This window comes from Pan paniscus, chromosome 5 (genome assembly GCF_029289425.2).
Source record: "Pan paniscus chromosome 5, NHGRI_mPanPan1-v2.0_pri, whole genome shotgun sequence".
Classification (NCBI taxonomy): domain Eukaryota; kingdom Metazoa; phylum Chordata; class Mammalia; order Primates; family Hominidae; genus Pan; species Pan paniscus.
Genome location: NC_073254.2, coordinates 37,308,495 through 37,323,586, shown reverse-complemented (window position 1 = coordinate 37,323,586; position 15,092 = coordinate 37,308,495). Strand labels below are relative to the sequence as shown.

At 35.5% G+C, this 15,092-nt stretch overlaps 1 long non-coding RNA gene across 3 annotated transcripts in view; it reads right to left on the bottom strand.

The window, feature by feature from the left end:
- The window catches only part of LOC117980539 (uncharacterized), a 74,685-nt gene that overhangs the window by 35,776 nt on the left and 23,817 nt on the right, over positions 1–15,092 (bottom strand). Inside the window, exon 8 of one of the 3 annotated variants that reach the window (XR_010112386.1) lies at positions 13,043–13,130. The exons of the other annotated variants lie outside the window; for them this stretch is intronic. This is a non-coding gene — a long non-coding RNA (uncharacterized LOC117980539). The remainder of the gene's footprint in view (positions 1–13,042; positions 13,131–15,092) is intronic. 3 annotated transcript variants of the gene reach the window in all.

Sequence of the window (15,092 nt, the reverse complement as noted above, 5' to 3'; positions counted from 1 at the left end):
CCTCTCAACAACCCTATGAGGAAACTGAGGCACAAGATAGTGAAGTAAATTGCTCAAGATTGTGTAACAAATAAATATTGAATGAGCATCCCAGCCCAGTGGGTCTGGTTCCAGAGATTATGTTTCAACCATGATTTTACTGATTTTCTTTGGATTCAAGCTTCTCAAGTGCATTTCAAAATACTTTCTAGAATGTTCGTGTTGTTTTTGTCAGTGTAAAATTGCTTTTTTAAATCAAAATTTCTCTTACTCCAGTAGACATTCTGACTCCTTTGTTTGCAATGTTGTTTTTATTTAAGGTCATGATGTTTCTGAGAGATAGGATTGTAATTACTCTCATAACTAATGACAAATATATAGATATGTACATAATTTCTGTATTTGGTATTAACTTACTTTGTTTAATCTTCATCGAAAACAATTGCATTTATAGTCTGTTTTATATATCTATTTTATAATGAATTCTATAGATGGAACAACTAAGCGTTTATTAATTTGAGGATCTGCCTTAGCTGAGAGATCTAGTGGCAGATTTAGAAATGTTATCTCATGTATTCCAAAAGGAAATGTTCTACGACCCAGCTAAAGTCTCTGTTTGCTGTTTGGGAATAGAAGTGGGCAATGGAAACAAGAACAGTAAGAACAGTTTGGAAGGCAAAAAAGAAAAAAAAAAGGCAACCAGGGCCCAAGTTCACAAAATAGTCTGGAAATTATGTGAGAACTTAATTATTTTGTATACAATATTTTGATGAATAATCACCAAGGAGAAGAAAAAGCTATCATTTGTGTCAGGACTTTGCGGTGGTTTAAAGAACACGTTGACGACCACACTTGGCATGTTTCTACAAGCTGTCAAGGTTGGGAGGAGATGAGTACTCGCCCATCCTGCTGACCTTCACAAGCCCATAAGGAAAAGACCTGAACAGGCAAGTGTGAGCACTCTTGAATATGTTTGCCAACCAGAGGGAACTGCTCTTACGAGCCTGCCAAGGTGACTTCTGCTAAAAATGCCAGCAATATCCCAGCTGTCCTGACCTAAGGGTGCAGCCACAACGAAGGAGGCTTGAGAGATGTCACCTCCCCCTACCCCACCCCAACCTGTCACTTTGAAGACGTGTCGCCTTCCCCCTCCTTCATTGAAATCTCACAGAGAAACATTTTATTCTCCAGATTACTGCTTTAGGAGATAGAAGGATAAAATAAAACTGCCATGGGGAAGGTACAGGTTTATTACTTATAAAATTTCTACCAGCAAATTGCCTCTTTCTTTCCTGCTTGCCTCCTTTTTCTTTCTTTTAAAATTGTTAAATATTTTCAATACATAAAAACAAAGTAACAGATATCTATGTACCTACCACTGAGATTAAGCAGATGTTAACATGGTTTGAATTATTTGCTTTAGATCTTTCTTAAAAGACATAAAACATTATAGAATTAGCTACAGCCTTACTCCCTATTTTTCTAATCTCTTGTTCCCTAGACAAACTACTATTTTGAAGTTGCTGTGTATCATTCCTATCCATTTTTCTGTGCTCAGACTCTTATCTTTTATTCAGTCAATCTATCATCTATTTATCTAGCCACATGATTCTGAGTGTTGATCATTATACGCGTTTGGCATCTTATTGTATATCTCTTTTGGCAATTGACTTTTCTTATTCAATTTTGTGTTCTTGAAATTTTTACATGATAACACTCGTAGATCTAGTTCATTCATTTCCTTTTTAAAATCTGTTTTGGTTTTTGTTTGCTATCACACACAACACTGCAATAAGCATTATTGTATGACTTTCTATGAACATGTGTTACAGTTTGAACAGAAAGAACACCCACCAGTAGAATAGTACAGTTATGTGGTGTGTGTATTGTGAACTTATATGATGTAACCAGATTGATTTCCAAAAGAATGGTGCTGATTTCATCTATCTCTTTCAATGTAGGCTGGACTGCCCCCTATCACATGACTGCAAGGTGATACTTTTCCATGGTACAGTACCACAGTTTGTTTAACCATTCACCCACGGCAGGACAATTGTGTTGTTTCCAGTTTGGAGTTATTTTGAATAAAGCCACTTCAAACATTTTCATAAAGGTTTTTTGTGGAACATAAGTTTTCATTTATCTGGGAGAAACGCCCAGGCATGCAACTGCTTGGTCACATGGTAGTTACATATGTAGTTTTGTAAGAAACTTTCATATTCTTTTTAGAGTGACTATACCATTTGACATTTCTATTAGCCATGCATGAGAGATTCTCTGCATCCTCACCAGCATTTACTATTTTCACTATTTTTTTAAATTTTCGTCATGTTGATATCTCATGGTTATATTTCATTGTGGTTTTAGATTGCATTTTTCTCATGGCTAATGATGTTGAATATCTTCTCATGTGCTTGGTTGCAGATTATACATCCTCTCAGGTGAAATAATCTATTCATGCCTTTTAAATGTTTTCTAATTACATTTTTTGTTCATTACTATTTAGATTTGAGAGTTCTTTATATATTCTAGATATGCAGTCATTTGTAGTATATGTGGTTTCCAAATATTTCCACCCATTCTTTTACTACATCCTCTTCAAAAGGTCTTTCACGATCCAAAAGTTATTTAGTTTTTTTTTTTCTAATTCGATGATCTCTAATTTAATGAAATTTTCTCTTATGAATCACACTTTTGGTGTCAAGTCTGAAAACTGATTGCTTAGCTCTAGGTCTCAAAGATTTTCTTCTGTTTTTCTCTAAAAGTTTTACACACTTTGAGAAGCCAAGGTGGGAAGATCGCTTGAGCTCAGAATTTCCAGACCAGCCTGGGCAACATAGCAAAATTCCACCTCTACAAAAAAAAAAAAAAAAAGTTGGGCATGGTGGCAGGCACCTGTAGTCCCAGCTACTCAGGAGGCCGAGCCAAGAGGATTGCTTGAGCCCGGGAGGTGGAGGTCACAGTAAGCCGAGATCACGCCACTGCACTGCAACCTGGGGGACAGAGCCAGACCCTGTCTTAAAAAAAATTACAGTTTTACGTTTTTAATTTAAGCCTATGATCCATTTTGAATTAATTTTTTATAAGGTATGAGTTTAATTTGAGGTATTTTTTTTTCTTTCTTCTGAACTCCACCTGCTTTAGCACTATTGGTTGAAAAAGTAGTCTTTCCTCCATTGAATTTCTTATGAACCTGTGTGAAAAATATCAGGTGTATTTCTTGTGGGTCTATTTCTGGGTTCTCTTATGTTAGCATCCAACACCAAGAGCTCTCTCTTTCTCTCTGTCTCTCTCACCATACTTGTGAATTGAATAAATTACTGCCACAAGCTTTACACTGTCACTTTATTTACATGTCTATGCTGTTATTAGAGAGACTGGGCTTCCTAATTACCCCAAATACTGTTGGCAGGTCCCTATGTATTATGGAGTACCCAAAGTAAATCTCATATCGTAGCATCCTGTATTGCTTGTGTGGCATCCATTTTATCAGCTCAGCTGATTAAGTTCAAGATGAGAAATGGTGTGTTGCTGGAGATTCACTCACAAACTTTAGTCCTTCCATTTCCACTGACACCAAATGCAACACACTCTCCTGGAATATCATCAGGTTTCCTTTCCCAGTGGAATGTCTCAGCAGCACAGCTATAGTCATGCTTTTCAAAGCCAACCATTGAATTCAGGTTCTATGCTCCTGCCAACTAAATGCCTCATTGATTTTCCTTTATTGTTTCCAAATACATTGTGTAGATAAATGAGTGGTGGACAGGATTTAAAAGTTTGTATAAGGATTTAATGAAGATAAAAACCCAAATGTTTGGGTATTCATACATTGCTTATCCACTGTCTTTGGAAGCCAGTGGGAAAACATCCAAAAAGAGTCTTCTATTCTTTCCAACATTTGCTGCTCTAAGTTGGGTGGCAATAGCATTTGGTCCTGTTTGAATACTTATATGTTTTCAATTTTGGTCATAGCCAGAAACTGCCTCACTAAGCAATTCTGGGAAACACATAGGTACATCAAATTCTACTTGGATTTCCAAGAAGTTGGTGTGATGGGTTATAAATATGAGTATGCTCCATTTTGTTCAAAAGGGTCTGTATGACCAAAGTGATGAGAGTGGGAATTAAAGCAGTGGCTCAAAAGTTGTGAGGCTTAGCTTTGCAAAGATTTGCTTTGTAAATCTGCGTGGATACTTTGGTTCCCTGGTTCTTTCATTGGCAAAATTTACAAATTCTAGCTAACAGGTTTCTCAAGAAAAAAAAGTTTAGTGCTTTAGAAATACACAAGAACATCACACACTGGGGCCTGCCATGGGGTGGGGGGCTAGGGGAGGGATAGCATTAGGAGGAATACCTAATGTAGATGATGGGTTGATGGGTGCAGCAAACCACCATGGCACGTGTATACCTATGTAACAAACCTGCATGTTCTGCGCTTGTGTCCCAGAACTTAAAGTATAATAAAAAAGGAAAGAAATACACAAGAAAATTATAAAATTGTTGATAGTTCATGACTTTCTCTGAGACCATACATGGTATGCAGAAGAATCCCAAAGTATTCACATTGTTAATACATGGCATCTAGAAGAGGGCCATTATCTCTGTAAGTCAATATCTCTAAGGACCTACACTGGCCAGTCTAAAGGAAAATTAGGTCCATAATGTCAGAAAATAAGACTCTATTACTTGTGTAAACTTCTCAATTGGAGATTCTTATTTCTTACTCTCCTAGATTCTGCTGACCATCAAACAACCATCAGGAAAGTCTTCCTCGAGCCCCATCTTACGCCACTCAATTGATCATACACCTGTAGGGAGGTTCCTAGTTTTTATGGCATCAAAATGGCACTTCAAATCCAACACCAGCAGCATTCCTTCTTCCTTAAAGCCTAATGACATGTTTTTATATATAATGGTTAATGTGATGTTCAGTATGTTTCCCTAAATTTCAGCCTTCTGTGATTTTCAGAACATTTTCCCAAATGTCAACTGGGTGTTATTTATTGGCTAATCCCTCCATAATGAATATGCTGCTATCTGATAATCACAGAAATTCATGTCAAGCCAAACTTTGGACATAGATACCTCTGAATAAGTAAATAGATGCTTTACATAGCCTACAAAGGGAAATAAAATAGCTATAATGTAATAGCTACCGTTTATTGAGTCCTTACTCTACAACTGACACTGAACTAAACATTTATAACTTTATATTATTCTTACAACAACCCTAAAAGGCAACAACTATTATTCCTGTTTTAACGGTAAGTAAAATAAGATTTAGAGTGGTTAAGAGTCTTATCCAAAGTTACAGAACCTGTAAGGAATAGGGTGAGATAAAAGGATTGGGGCTCAAGTTGAGGGTCCTGTTTCAGAAACATTTTCCATAGGGTTGTGCTATCACCAATCCCTCTCACTACGTAAAGCCAGGGGTTTGGAGATAGCGGTGTAACTTCTGATTACCCTCATGCCCTGACCACCCCACCTCCTGCTTGTCTTTCTATAAACTTGCTGCGTTCTAAACACTGACATCCCAGACTGACAACTAGGGCTTTGTGAATCTAGACACGCCCACTACAAACACAAGCCACTAACCTGAGGACCTCTGAGTGTCCCCAGTCCTACAGAGGAAACAGGAGAGTGTTGAGATTATTTGAAGATTCCAGTAAGCCACCTTTACTTTCAGCTATCTGTATAAATTCTTTGGTTACTTCTTTCAAGAGTCCAGTTGTATATTTTTTCATATAATTTTTTCATATATATATACATATATATGTATATTTTTTCATATAATTGCACCAGTAATTCAATGCCTAAGCAGAAAATGGTAATATGAAAAAACATTTGGATAAATTTCTAAGTATAGTAATCACCAGAATAATTTAAAACAAGTCAGTCGTGGCTATTTTTTATAAAGTATAAACTTCTGAGAATATGTTACTTTAAATACGTTATTGAAAAAATTTTAATTTCTACAATAAAAATGTGTGTTGATTCTACAATATAAATTTGTATTAATTTTTTGAACTTAAGAACACAGAATAATTTATAAAGTATGTATGTGTTTTTGCATTTGTTACAGGGATGGCTTACATTGGAATCTGCTTATAATTTTCAACATCTTTATTAATTATAGGCTATGCCATGTTGCTGTTTCAAAATCCAAACAATGAATTCATTTTTTTATCTGAAAAGAAGTCTGATACTTGTGCTTAAGACAATAGGTATGAATAAATATATAATATCTATCAGCTAATTACTAATAACTATATTATTAAGACCTGCTAGATTCTGGGTATAGCCAGTTTTTCATTATTAACTTACATAAAGCACACAAATGAAGCAAGAAATTTTATTTTATTTACTCATTTTATTCACAGGCGTGACTTGGGCTTTTGATAAAACAATCTCTCTCCTCTTTAGACCAAACAACTGTTTCTCCTTCTTTAAACTAAAATTTTGAAGTTAGCTGGTGATTGAAACTTCACCCAGCAAAAAATGATTGTTGAATATCATTTGTAATTTTGACAGTACAAATATGGGTTTTGTGCTTATATATTAATTGCTTGTCAGTGAGAGGACTTTCTCTTTACACTGTTTTGTAGGAACCCACTTAACTAGTTTTCATGTTGTTCCTAATTTTAACTAGGACATGCAGAATCACTTAGTGTGAGCTAAGCTGTATTTAGTTAAAATGCTAAGAATTATCTGGGTGCAAAATTAAGATTTTGGTGTAGTCAGTATTGGTCATGAATTTCATACACTCTATAGCCTTTTATGGAATTTGTATTGTAGTCTTTCTTCATGCTTGCTTTACCCAGAAATATACTCATTGTAAGTGTTGGCCTGTGCAAAGCAGAAAAATGATGACACACAAAAACGGTTTCTTACAAGGACCTTTCTTCAGTTTTATGTTTTTGTTATTTACACATAGCATGTGTATGAGCTGTTCTCTTCCACAAGTCCAAAGAGAACTCTTAGAGGGTGCAAGGTAGGGAACTTATCTCTTCACTGCCTCTCTTCACCTATTTTTCCTTCAATGTTCTGTGGCCCATGGTAGTCCTTGTAGTCTATGTAGGACCACGGTAGCATAGCCCTTTATCCCTGTATGTAATCAGGGACTAAATGCCAGCTTTCATAGCAATTCACAGACTGTAGCACATAATAGGCCAAATTAGCCAGCTTTACATTTTTAAAAAGTTCCAATAATATCAGAAAATAATTTAAAGTGGAATTATTGTATCTTTCTCCTTTCCTTCTCATTTCTGCTCATGTGCACTCTTACTAATTTTGCTTTTGAAGAAAAATGTTAATTTTACATATATATGTTCATTAAACTGTTATGTGTAACTTGAAAAGAAAAATGATTCTTACATATCAATATGTCAAGGATGCTCCAAAGAGAACTCTGGTTAAAATGTTTAAGGAAATATTTAAACATACTGAAAAAACCATAAGGACATACTCATATTGAAATGGGAATATTGCAGCAATTTACTCTTATTTCACTCTAGCAAATATGGGAAAAATTCAACTTATTCTCCGGTAATAAAGTCTGGTGTACCAAAATGTTGAAAAAAATGAAATCGATAAAGAAGTCACAAATGTGTAAAGCAAACATGAGAAATAACTGCTCAAACAACTCAATTATGTAGAAGAGAATGTCAGAAACCAGGGGTTTATTATCTATACCTCACAGCATTTGAAATGACTAGATTCAAAATACATTTATGAAACAATAACATTCAGTTTCTAAAAGATTTTAAGAACACACAAAGGGAATACTGACTTCCTTGTTATGCTCTGTAAAATACAAAACTCAAAACCAAAGGCAGTGAATCATCTTCACAAAATTAAGCAACAATGCGCTTTTCTCAAAAACTTAATTTTTCCTAAAGAATTATTTTAAATTATTTCATTAATGTTTCAAATTCTATTTGATTTGATTCCTCAGAAAATACCTATTTTCAAAAAAACCCACCAGTTTAATGGTAAGATGAACAAATGACTAGCCTGGTATTTTTTTTCTTTTTGGTTATTTTTTTGAATTTTATTTTTGTGGACAAATACTAACTGTATATATTTATGAGGTACAATGTGATGTTTTGATATATGTTTACAATCAGGCTAGTTAACAAATCCATCACTTCACATACTTGTCATTTTTGTGTGCGTTGAAACATTCAAAATGTATGCTTTTAACAACTCTATTATTATTATAGTCACAATTCTATGTGATAGATCTCTAAAGCTTATTCCTCCTGTCTAACTGAAACTTTGTACCCTCTGATCAACAACCCCCTTTTTTCCAACCACTCCCTTTCCCCAGCTTCTAGTAACATCATTCTACTCTCTACTTCTACAATTTCAACGTTTTTAGATTCCTCGTATGTGTGAGATGATGCAGTATTTGCCTTTCTGTGCCTGGCTTATTTCACTTAGCATAATGTCCTCCAGGTTTATCCATGTTGTTAAAAATGAGAGGATTTTCCGTGTTTTTTTTTTTTTTTTTTTTTTTTTGAGACAGAGTCTCGCTCTGTCCCCCAGCCTGGAGTGCAGTGGCCCGATCTCTGCTCACTGCAAGCTCCACCTTCCCAGGTTCACGCCATTCTCCTCCCTCAGCCTCCCTAGTAGCTGGGACTCCAGGCACCCACCACCACGCCCGCCTAATTTTTTGTATTTTTAGTAGAGACAGGGTTTCACCGTGTTAGCCAGGGTGGTCTTGATCTCCTGACCTCATGATCTGCCTCCTCGGCCTCCCAAGGTGCTGGGATCACAGGGATTTTCCCTTTTTTTAAGGCTGAATAGTATTTCATTGTGCATATATACCACATTTTCCTGATCCATTCATTCCTTGATGGACACAGAGTGCTTCCATATCTTACCCATTATGAATAATGCTTCAATGAACATGAGAGTGCAGGTATCTTTGGAATACGGATTTCAATTCCTTTGACTATATACTGCCAGTGGGATTGAAGGATCATATGGTAGATACATTTTTAGTTTTCTGAGGGGTCTCCATACCGTTTTCCATAATGGCTGTATTAATTGACATTTCCACCAACATTGCATAAGGGTTCCCTTGTCGGCACTCCCTCGCCAACATTTATCTTTGGTCTTTTTGATGATAGCCATTCTAACAGGTGTGGGGTGATATCTCATTGTGGTATTAATTTGCATTTTCTTGATGATAGTGATGATGAACATTTTTTAATATATCTGGCAGCCACATATGTCTTCTTTTGATAAGTGTCTATTGAGGTCCTTTGCCCAATTTTTATTGGATTATTTGTTTTCTTGCTATTGCATTGAGTTCCTTATATGTTTTGGGTATTAGCCACTTATATGGCTTGCAAATATTTTCTCCCACTCCACGAACTATCTCTTAGCTCTATTGTTTCCTTTGCTGTGCAGAAGCTGTTTAGTTTGATGCAATCTGATTTGTTTATTTTTCTTTGTTGACTATGGTTTTGTGATCCTATCTAAGAAATCTTTGCTCAGATGAATGTAGTAAAGTATATCCTCTTTGTTTTCTTTTAGTAGTTTCACAGTTCATGTCTTACATTTAAGTGTTTAATTTGTTTTGTGTTGATATTTGCATATGGTGTTAGATAAGAATCCAATTTCATTTTTCTGCTTGTGGATATCTAGTTTTCCAACACCACTTATCAAACAAACTGTCCTTTTTTATTGTATGTTTTTGGCATCTTTGTTGAGAATCAATCGACCATAAATGCACAGGTTTGTTTCTAGGTTCTCTATCCTGTTCCATTGGTTAATGCGTCTATTTTTATGTCCATATCTGCATGGTATATTTTACACACTGCAAGCTGCACCCCATATGTTATGTACCTATCAGGATGGAGGAAGAATGTGCTTTGATGTCAGTAATGACCAAGACAGGGTGCCACCAAAAAGATAGTTATCAGTTTGCAGGCTCAACTGCAGTGTGTCCTCCAGAGTATCAAAAGATCCAAAATTTGTGTCACAGACAAAAGTAGAACATATTCTAAAACTTCAAGAAAAGTACCAAAACAAGAAAAAAAATGAATTTTCCATGAGATAACTCTTTCTATTTGTACATGACTGAATGGGTACAGTATTCTTTTGTGTACATAGAGTAAGCTTCAGTCTCCTCTATTCTGGAAATAAATAGCACACTAATCGCAGATAACCGAAAAACAGAACCAAGTAATTCAAATTGGCACAAACAAGAAAGACAATATCAAACTATGGTAGATTAAACACTCCAGAGTGGTGTTCTTCCTTCTCTGTCAAAGTATACATATATATTATCTATAATATCTACAGATAATATAGACATAAATAAATATGAGTCCCATGATATTTGACTGTTTCTTTCCTTGTAATGAATGTCAGATACCTATAATTTATGACAGACAGCAATTAGTTTCATCAGTTGCGTTTTCTTTCAAACTGAAGTAAAACTTCTGAAGAGGAAAAGTTGATAAGCTCATGGTGAGTTTCTATCTCCGGTTAAGCACTGCAATAATAATTCATGGATAAACAACAGCTGCAAAAAACATTAAGATATTATGAGTATATGAGTGTGGGAGTGTGTGTGTTTTAGTAATTGGGAATTGTTGGCCACATTAAAAGCCCATGTTATTACAAACAGGAATTTCACTACAATGCACCATAATGCAAAGGTATGAAGAAAACCTGTCCAAGAAAAGAGAATCAGACGTGCCCACTTGTTAAATCAGAAAGAACTTCTCTAAGAGAATTCCAAGGAAAGTTCCTTGGAAAGATAATTCCCCAAGAAAATGTTGTATTTTCTGGAAGAAACAAGAGAACTAAAAAAATTATTGTAAATGCAAGTATTTATGCCAAGAGAATCTTGTTACTTAGAACACAAGCCTGCCATCAAAACTCTATTTTTGTTTAAGTAACAGTTAAGAGTGCAATCCACAATGGGGTGCCAGCAGCCAGAGTTGTCTGAGGGGATGGCCATGGGCTTCAGAGCATGGGCCAAGAGAGAACAAAAACACAATGTACAAAGAAAAGGTGTTATCAAGAACCAAGAAGATGGTCCAAATGAACATCAGACTAAAAAGGTAGGCACAAAGGCAGATTCCATCCCAAGACAGTAGGGTGCAAACTAAAGAAACTAGAGTACAACTATCAGATTCAGAACATGCTTGCTGATCTGGTGGCTTTTATAGGCTGCTTTTAACTTCAAGCCTGGGTGGGGAAGAAGTTATTAAGGCCACTCTGGTTCATCCAACATGATGAACACATCATCTTATCTCATTTTAGTTTTACATATGTGGAAAAGCAGAATAAAATAAATAGAAGCTGTGCATGTGTGTGTATGTGTAGCATGTGCACAAATACACATATGCATATTTGCAACCATAGCTAAAATCATAGCCCGAGGGCACCTAAGTGCAAACCCCTTCAGGCCAGAGTCTGCAGTGTGTGTTGTTGTTTTTAATCTTTATATTTCTAGCCTCTAACACATTTTATATATTACAATATATGTTTAACAAATGAATGAGGAAGAACTTTTGTCTCTTTCATTAAAATGTGTTTTGCAGTTCTATTTATCAGGGATAAAGAGTTGTACTTAAATACCTGGATGTCAAAATACTAAAAATTGATTGCAATATTATCAAAAGTCATCACCATCTTTTTAACCTTAAATCTACTTTTATAAATTAAATTCTATACAAGTTATCCTGTGGAATGGGGGAGTGCTGAAGAGAGATATGAGAGAGCCATCTGGGGAGTCAGAAATATTCTACTTCTTGATCTGAGAGGTCGTTACATGGGTATATACATAAGTACAATTCATCAAGTCAAACACCAGATCTGCGCATTTGACTGCATGTAAGTCATACTTCCAACAATAACATTGTGTAAACCAAATAGAACGTATCTTTTGGCCAAACCTAGAAAAAAAATCTGCTTTTATCAAAAGAATTCACTGCAGGAATAATTTGGCTTCGCTGAAAGAGTATTGCAGAGGTAGATTCCCGAATAAGTATCTGGGGATGGAAAGCAGAAAAAGGCTTTTGGAACTAAAAGCTGAATTGCATTCTGCATAAGCATGAACATAATGAACACATCATATAATAGTCACTTTGCAAAAGAGCTATCAGTATGCTTTCTGGAATCTTCACTGATGTAACATGAGCTCACCCCATGCTCACTCTCTCACCTTCTTGAGATTTACCCAGGTCTTCTGTTCACTCCATGGCAGGGAATAATTTCAGAGGTTATTTTGCTGCGGTTGAGCACAAAAGGACTGAGCTTGACTGTTACGGAGACTGGCCCTCTGCACCTATTTGTTAGCTTCAGTACCCATTCCCTGTTTATTTTTTGTTAGCTTGCTTCCCAAAGCATTTGGTATTTTCAGAGTGATCTAGAACCAAGGTTTTGAGGACTAGCTCCATGTCTGTGTGAGAGTATACAGCACAGTCCCTAAGACTGAGCAGTCCTGGGGCAAAAGCCCTGTTGAGCATCTTTCACTGCCACAGGTAGGAATGGGGAATGATTTGTTTAGCATTCAAATGAGTCACATAATACCAGCAGCACAGAAAGTTATCATTTCTTAGTTCACTTGCATAGCATTAAGAAAAAAAATTAAATAAACAAATACGGATTATTTTTATAATGAATGCAATCTTCTTAGACTAATAGCCAGAGAAGAGCTATGATTGTTGTATGTCTAAAAATCCCAAATGGCAAAATGTAATTAAAGTTAGAACTGTTGAACAAATAAACCTGTTAAAATACATAATATTACCAGGCAAAATAGCTATGTGTTTATCATTTTGCCACTGTAATTACATTCACTACAACTCTTCATGCATATATTAATATCTAACATTATAGAGGCTAAAATATAAATTGCAGAGCACTGAGCGTAGTTCCAGCCAAAAAGTTGGAAATGCATGGTAAAAATGCTTGTCATTAAAAAACAAAAATAAAAAGGCCTTGGATTTAATGTTGCTACTAATTGCTTTACTGAGAAGTAAAAGATTCTTATAACTACATGTGTACTGGTTTCAAATGAAGAATCATTACGTACCTCTACATGGGTCTCTGGTTTGAAAAATTATGAAATTATTTATTGTGGGTCTCTTGGAGCATAAGGCACAGAACTTGTTCAATTTGACCTGAAAAAGGAAATACCCAGAAATGTGCCTAAGTTGCTATTCCTACGTTAATAATAGACAAATATTTTTAAGTAATCTCAACTAATTTCCAAGATTATGAATAGACTGTAGCTGGATAGATGTCGGTTAGAGTGGGTGTGTTAGTTATTAAAAGTCGGGAGAGGTCAGGAAATTAATTCCCATGGGGTGAAACTCTGTATCCAAAAATAAGCAAGAAGAGGCTTTGAAATGATTTCCAAAAGCTTGACAAAAATCAGTGCCAAAGATTGTATGGGGGTAAAAAAAGATTACATGTAATGAATAGTAAAAGAAGAAAGAGGTAGAAAAAGAGGAAGGGAAGGAAAAGGAGAAAGAAAACCAAATAATTTGTGAGTACAGAACATACAATGAATCTTCATTGCTGAATTAATAAAATACTGTCTTTAGCACCAATAAATTACAGAAACAGGGGTTGGAAAAATTTAATAGAAATCACAAGCCTTTAAAAATAACACTGGCAATAATTAAAAACCTTTCCCTTAAAAGCTTCCTATTGTTAATTGGTTTACTTTCATTTAGATATAAATTAATTTCCATAAATTAATTTTTACCATTAGAATAGCTAAAAAATATGGAAAGCCTAGAAATTGACAGAGCAGAGTCAATATATTGAGCAAAGTAATGTGATGGTCCATAATCTCTATCATGATTAATATCTAATCATAATCATCATTATTTTTGGAGGGCCATTTTTCATCATGATGGCTGCATTTTATTTTGAAATTATTTAAGGGAATTAAATATTTTGTTAAGTGAAAATTAATGTGTCTTTATTCATGACTGAGTGAGCCATTACAAGTGTTTTTCAAATTCAGTTCTTTTAAAATAAATGCCATGAATGGTCATTTAAGTTAGTCACCACACCTATTTGTCCCATGACATAATGACTACAACTGCCCTAATGAGTCCAGTTGAATGGCTATTGTGCTTGTGGTTTGGGAGTGTGAAGTTCTATTTCCTCACATTTGGATTTTAATCAAATCACTAATTCAAGCCAGGCCACTGAAACACCTACCAATTTTAAGAAATTCAAATTACTCTCATTTTATGATGGATTAAAACTTCAATCACCTTGAAGGACATCACTGAACCAGTTAATTTATATATTTGAGGATAGAGAGTACAAATGGATCATCTCAAAATGAAAAATATTATATGGCAATTGGTCCCCACAACCCACAGGCATGCACACATGCAAGACACAGATTTGATCTCTCCTTAAACAAGTCATTGTTTAAGCCTTGGATAAAGACTAAGATTTTTAATATCACTGGTGAGGGCCCTGACCATCATTCTAGCCTCATTCCCGGCCCTGTCTCTCCAATACATTGTGCTGCTGCAATGCCAGCTGATTTAGGTTCCCAAATACTTAATGCTGTGTTATCCACGAGCATTTGTATGCACCATTCTCTTTTAATGGAGCAATTTCTTCTTCAACTTGTTATCTCCTGCATCCTTTCCTTCAAACCTCATTTGAAATATCAACTCATCCAGGAAGACTTGTCTGATGCTAACAGCTCATTTAGATGCCCTTGTCAGGGTGTTCACAGGGTAATCACTGGTTTGGTGGGTCTCTATGATGGGGTTATAAGCTATTGAAGAATAGAGAGCTGTGTTATTAATCTTCAATTCCCAGGACTTGCCATATACCTGATGTATAGCTGGATGTCACTAATTCAAGCAAGTTGAAAAAAGGGATGAGCCAGCAGAAATAAAAAGAAGGGGAGGAAACACAGACAAAATGAAAAGCAATGACTGTTCTATAACTGCCGTATACCACTCTATGTCAAAAACTACTCTATACTTGTACTAATCTGCCTTTTAAAATGTTTTTAAACACTCTTACATATATTGCCCACACAGCACACTGGACATCTCTTTGAGCTTGATATGAGGAACCTGCAGTTTAAAGAGATTTTAAAG